Source organism: Nerophis ophidion, linkage group LG23, assembly GCF_033978795.1.
Source record: "Nerophis ophidion isolate RoL-2023_Sa linkage group LG23, RoL_Noph_v1.0, whole genome shotgun sequence".
In the NCBI taxonomy this organism is placed as follows: domain Eukaryota; kingdom Metazoa; phylum Chordata; class Actinopteri; order Syngnathiformes; family Syngnathidae; genus Nerophis; species Nerophis ophidion.
In genome coordinates this window covers 40,082,414-40,088,413 of record NC_084633.1, presented here as the reverse complement: position 1 = coordinate 40,088,413, position 6,000 = coordinate 40,082,414, and the positions used below count along the sequence as shown (strand labels likewise).

The 6,000-nt window shown below is 39.0% G+C and overlaps 1 protein-coding gene across 9 annotated transcripts in view; it reads right to left on the bottom strand.

Moving 5' to 3' along the window:
- The window catches only part of LOC133541272 (trinucleotide repeat-containing gene 6B protein-like), a 113,225-nt gene that overhangs the window by 99,314 nt on the left and 7,911 nt on the right, over nt 1–6,000 (bottom strand). The window lies entirely within an intron of this gene.

The following is a 6,000-nucleotide window of genomic DNA, read 5'->3' as shown; positions in this document are numbered from 1 at the left end:
TGAAGAACATAACATACACATTTCATTTCTCGCAACATATTCCTAACAACATCACGCATTTTTGATAATTTTTTTTTATTAGCAGGAAAACCGACACACTTGTACTTTTCCTCTCTGGTGAATCTTAGAAAAAAAAGAAGCAAAACTAACATCACCTTCATTCTTCTGTTCTTTTTAAATGCACATCATCGACATTAAAATGGCACTTTCCACATGTGTGCGTGAATATAAAAAAAGAAGAAAAGAACAAATGTCTCCTCTCCCCACCACTCAGAACCAAGCTCCGGACCTGGAGTGATAGAACCTTCTCCATCGCTGCTCCCACCCTCTAGATCAGGGGTAGGGAACCTATGGCTCTAGAGCCAGATGTGGCTCTTTTGATGACTGCATCTGGCTCTCGGATAAGTCTTAGCTGGCATTGCTTAACACGATAAGTAATGAATAATTCCACTTGTAATCACAGTGTTAAAAATGACGTTCAAAATATAAAACATTCTCATGCTTTATTTATGTTCAAAACGTTGCATCAATGGTAAGAAGTCATTTATTTATTATTGGTTAGTGTGGGGCTTGCCCTCCTGGGGGTTATTCAGACCACCAAGAGCCTGTTTTAGGGTTCCAATATTGTTTTATTTTATTTTTCTCTCAGTTGCTTTCCAGCAATTGTCTTTTTCTCTTTCGTCCTCACTCGCGCTCTGGCTCCAGCCCCAACCCCGTCTCTCCTCCTGGCTGCTGCTTATAACAGAGCGACAGGTGATTAGATAACAAGGCCCAGGTGGGCCATCTACGCACCTGTCGCTGATTTTGAGGCCGGTCCTGGCAACATCCTGCTTTGCTGCAGGCCACGCCCCCCTCCACAGTTAGCTTCAGAATAACAATGTTATTATAAAGAATAAGAGACCTATTATACTCTGGAAATGTTGGTCTTACTTAAAATGCACGCATTTAGTTGTGTTCAGTGTTGAAAAAAATATTATACGGCTCTTACGGAAATACATTTTAAAATATTTGGCTTCTTGGCTCTCTCAGCCAAAAAGGTTCCCGACCCCTGCTCTAGGAACTCTCCTCCCAAACACATCCGGGACTGCTCAGACCTTCCCACCTTCAAAAGCCTTTTCAAAACACACCTTTTCACATCTGCTTTTAACCAATGATTGGTGTTCTGTGTCTTGTAATTGTCTTGTACCATCATGGATTTACTATGTACTTCTTTTATATTTCCTGTTTTTCATATTATAACTTTGAACAGTTTTATATTTAATATTTTTATCTTGTAAAGCGTCTTTGAGTATTCATAAAAGCGCTATACCACATAAAATGTATTATTATTATTATAATACAGATTACAATACTCACACTGTCGATCCTGTGCGCTCCTTTGCAGCGGCCGTAGGGAAACTATGTTTGTGTATTTAAAGTTCCGGCCACTCGGCGCAGTCCAGATTTCATCAGTGTATACTCACTGAACAAACAGGTGTCAAACTCAAGGCCCGGGGCCAAATCGTTTGAGGTGGCCCCGCCGCCACGTCATTTTAGGTGGCATGCCAAATCATTTTATTGTGGCCCGCCACTGTGGGAAAAAAGTCGCTTAGATTTCATCAATTTGTAGTAGTTTCGCTCATTAAACGTGTCAAACACAAGGACCGGGGGCCAGATTTGGCCCGCCACGACATTTATGTGGCATGTTTACGGTAGGGCTGAGCGATATATCGCGGGATTGTCTCTGTGCGATATAGAAAATGACTACATGGTGATTTTAGAGCAGAGGTCGGGAACTTTTTTGGCTGGGAGAGCCATGAAAGCTAAATATTTTAAAATGTATTTCCGTGAGAGCCGTAAATTATTTTTAACCCTGAATACAATTGTCAGGTTCAAACACTGATGACATCTATTAAACAGACAAGAAGCAAGGAATTAAACAGAGACTGGATTCAATTTAGCTCAATGAGGAGAAACCCGTAGACCTGTACCCTTGTACAGTGTCATCCCACGCTCTGACAAGAGAATTCTACGCCTCCTCTTTCATTTGGACTTTCCTAGATTACAACTAAATCCATGCATCTCTTATTCTTTTTAATAACATTGTTATTCTGAAGCTAAGCAATAATAAATAAAATACTTTTGACCATTAATGCGACTTCTTGAACAGGTGCGGTAGAAACGGACGGTTGGATTCAAATGCATGAGAATGTTTGATAGAGTGAACGTTATTTTTAACACGGTGATTAAGCGGAACTATTCATTACTTATCCCGTTAAGCAACGTCAGCTAGGATTTATCTGAGAGCCAGATGCAGTCATCAAAAGAGCAACATCTGGCTCTAGAGCCATAGGTTCCTTACCCCTGTTTTAGAGCATGGGTGTCAAAATCATTTCATTTGGCCCTTGAGGCAATAATAAATTAACATTAGAACTGGCCCGTCGGTATAATACAGTGGCGGTGCCGCTGCATCACCGCATTCAACGCTAATTCTCATACTTGCCAACCCTCCTGATTTTTCCAGGAGAATCCTGAATCTCCCGGGGCAACCATTCTCCCCAATTTCCACCCGGAAAACAATATTGGCGGCGTGCCATAAAGGTACTGCTTTTAGCATTCTCTACAAACTGTCGTCACGTCCCCTTTTCCTCCATACAAACAGTCACGTAATATATGCGGCTTCTACACACACACAAGTGAATGCAATTCATACTTGGTCAACAGCCATACAGGTCACACTGAGGGTGGCCGTTTAAACAACTTTAACACTGTTACAAATATGCGCCACACTGTGAACTCACACCAAACAAGAATGACAAACACATTTCGGGAGAACATACGCACCGTAACACAACAGAACAAATACCCAGAACCCATGGCAGCACTAAATCTTCCAGGACGCTACAATATACACCCCCGCTACCAACAAAACTGGATTTTGCATGTCACTATAAAGTTATATAAGCCTTGCTTGTTCAATATTCAATGCAAAACTTGTTTGGGTTCTTATTAAAAGGTTAAGTTGTTCAACTTTGGCCCGCGGCTTTGTTCAGTTTAGAATTTTGGCCCACTCTGTATTTGAGTTTGACACCCCTGCTTTAGAGTATACCTTCTCACGCAGTTGCTTTTAGCTGCTGGTATTACACTGCAGGCTCCTCTCGCTCCTTCTCACAGACAGCAAGCGCACAAACTTACACACATCACGTCATACGTCACATACGTATACGCCCTCGTGGAGCAGAGAGGTAGCAGCGTGGTTAATATTAGCTGTGATGCAGAGGTGGGTAGTAACGCGCTACATTTACTCCGTTACATCTACTTGAGTAACTTTTGGGATAAATTGTACTTCTACGAGTAGTTTTTATGCAACATACTTTAACTTTTACTTGAGTATATTTATAGAGAAGAAACTCTACTTTTACTCCGCTCCATTTATCTACATTCAGCTCGCTACTCGCTACTTTTTTTTTATCGATCTATTAATGTTTGTTTTGGTTTATGACAGAGATTCAAAGTAGGATCTACGCATGCCTGCTTTTCACCAATCAAATGCAGTCACTGGTGACGTTGGACCAATCAAACAGAACCAGGCGGTCACATGACCCGTCTTAAACAAGTTGAAAAACTTATTGGGGTGTTACCATTTAGTGGTCAATTGTACGGAATATGTACTGTACTGTGCAATCTACTAGTAAAAGTTTCAATCAATCAATCAAAAGTGTAAAGAAAAAAAGACACTTTTTATTTCAACCGTACTTCCCGTCAAAAGCCTAAAGACTGATCGCACAGTTCCTGTCTTCACAATAAAAGCGCCGCTCCATCGCGCCTGCGCTAACAAAATAAGAGTCTCCGAAAGCCAGCGCAAACAAGCTAGCAAAATACGGAGCTTGCCGCCAATGTATTTCTTGTAAAGTGTATAAAAACGAATATGGAAGCTGGACAAATAAGATGCCAAAAACCAACGACTTTCATGTGGTATTAGACAGGAAGGAGGAACTTTTTTTCCCTTCCATTTGAAAACGTGGACGTTATCAGCACTATACTGTCTGATTCCAATCAATGCAAGTCATCAGAATCAGGTAATACACCAACTTATATTCTTGTCTTCATGAAAGATAGGAATCTATGTGTTAAAAATGTATGTATATTCATTAAAACACCTTTAACATGTCAACAAAAACAGCAAAATAAATAACTTTAAATTATATACTGTATATATATATATATATATATATATATATATGATATGGGTGTGAATATATGATATGTGTGTGTATAAATGATATGTGTGTGTGTGTATGTATATGTATATATGAGGTAGATCACCTCGACTTGGTCATTTATTAAGTAATTGATAAACAATGAAAAACTTATTGGGGTGTTACCATTTAGTGGTCAATTGTAGGGAATATGTACTGTACTGTGCAATCTACTAATACAAGTTTCAAAGACTCAATCAAATCAATGAATGCCTACTGAGCCTATGGTGCTGTTAAGTTATTGTGGCACAATGTGCCATTTTTTTATTTTATTTTAATGTACTATTATTTGATATCTATTATTGTTTTAGTTGCTTAAGAGATATTCCTGGCTCTGAATTTGCTCATTGCTATTTTTATGTTTTTGTGCATTTGTTGCCGTAATCATTAAACAAACAGGTTACTCATCAGTTACTCAGTACTTGAGTAGTTTTTTCACAACATACTTTTTACTTTTACTCAAGTAAATATTTGGGTGACTACTCCTTACTTTTACTTGAGTAATAAATCTCTAAAGTAACAGTACTCTTACTTGAGTACAATTTCTGGCTACTCTACCCACCTCTGCTGTGATGCTAGCGGAGTGTTGCGAGTGGTAATACGAGAGAAAGAAGGTGCAAATGAAGGAAGAGTTCATTCCCAAGAAAAACAGCAGGGGGTCCATCGTCTGGCGGTGGTTCGGCTTCAAGCGGGAATATGTCGAATTGACAACTTTAATTTGTCAAGTGTGGAGCACAAGCGTTGCTACCAAAAGTAGCATTACTGCTAATATGTAGCATCGTTTGAAAAGTCACCTGCTAATAACTTGAATAAATATAGTTTTGGTCAATTGACTTAGTTGTGATTTCCTTCTCTGCATGAAAGTTTAAAAGTAGCATAAGGTATTTCCTTGAATTGCCGCCGGGTATATATTATCCGCATGCCTCGTTTTACCGCCGGTGCCGAGTCAAACTCGTTTTGCAATATAATTACCGCATGCTTAGAATTAGCGCATACTTAGAATTACTTCCAGGCCAAACTTGTTCAGCAAAATGATTTGTGCATGCCTCGGTTTACCGCCGTGTCAAACTCGTTTTGCAGAATAATTAGCATATGCCTCATTTTACCGAGTGACACTTCACCTTGACAACAACAGTTTTCTAAACTGGACTTTCAATCGAAGCAGGAGGTAATAATCAGAGGTGGGTAGTAACACGCTACATTTACTCCGTTACATCTACTTGAGTAACTTTTGGGATAAATTGTACTTCTAAGAGTAGTTTTAATGCAACATACTTTTACTTGAGTATATTTATGGAGAAGAAACGCTACTTTTACTCCGCTCCATTTATCTACATTCAGATCGCTACTCGCTACTGATTTTTATCGATCTGTTAATGCACGCTTTGTTTGTTTTGCTTTGTCAGACAGACCTTCAAAGTAGGAACTATCACATGCCTGCGTTTCACCAATCAAATGCAGTCACTGGTGACGTATGACTCCGTTTCACCAATCAAACAGAGCCAGGAGTGTGTATATTGTACATATTGTTATGAAGGTGTGTGTTACTACATTATATATATACTTGCAGTGTGTATATTGTACATATTGTTATGAAGGTGTGTGTTACTACATGATATATATACTTGCAGTGTGTATATTGTACATATTACATATTGTTATGAAGGTGTGTGTTACTACATTATATATATACTTGCAGTGTGTATATTGTACATATTACATATTGTTATGAAGGTGTGTGTTACTACATTATATATATACT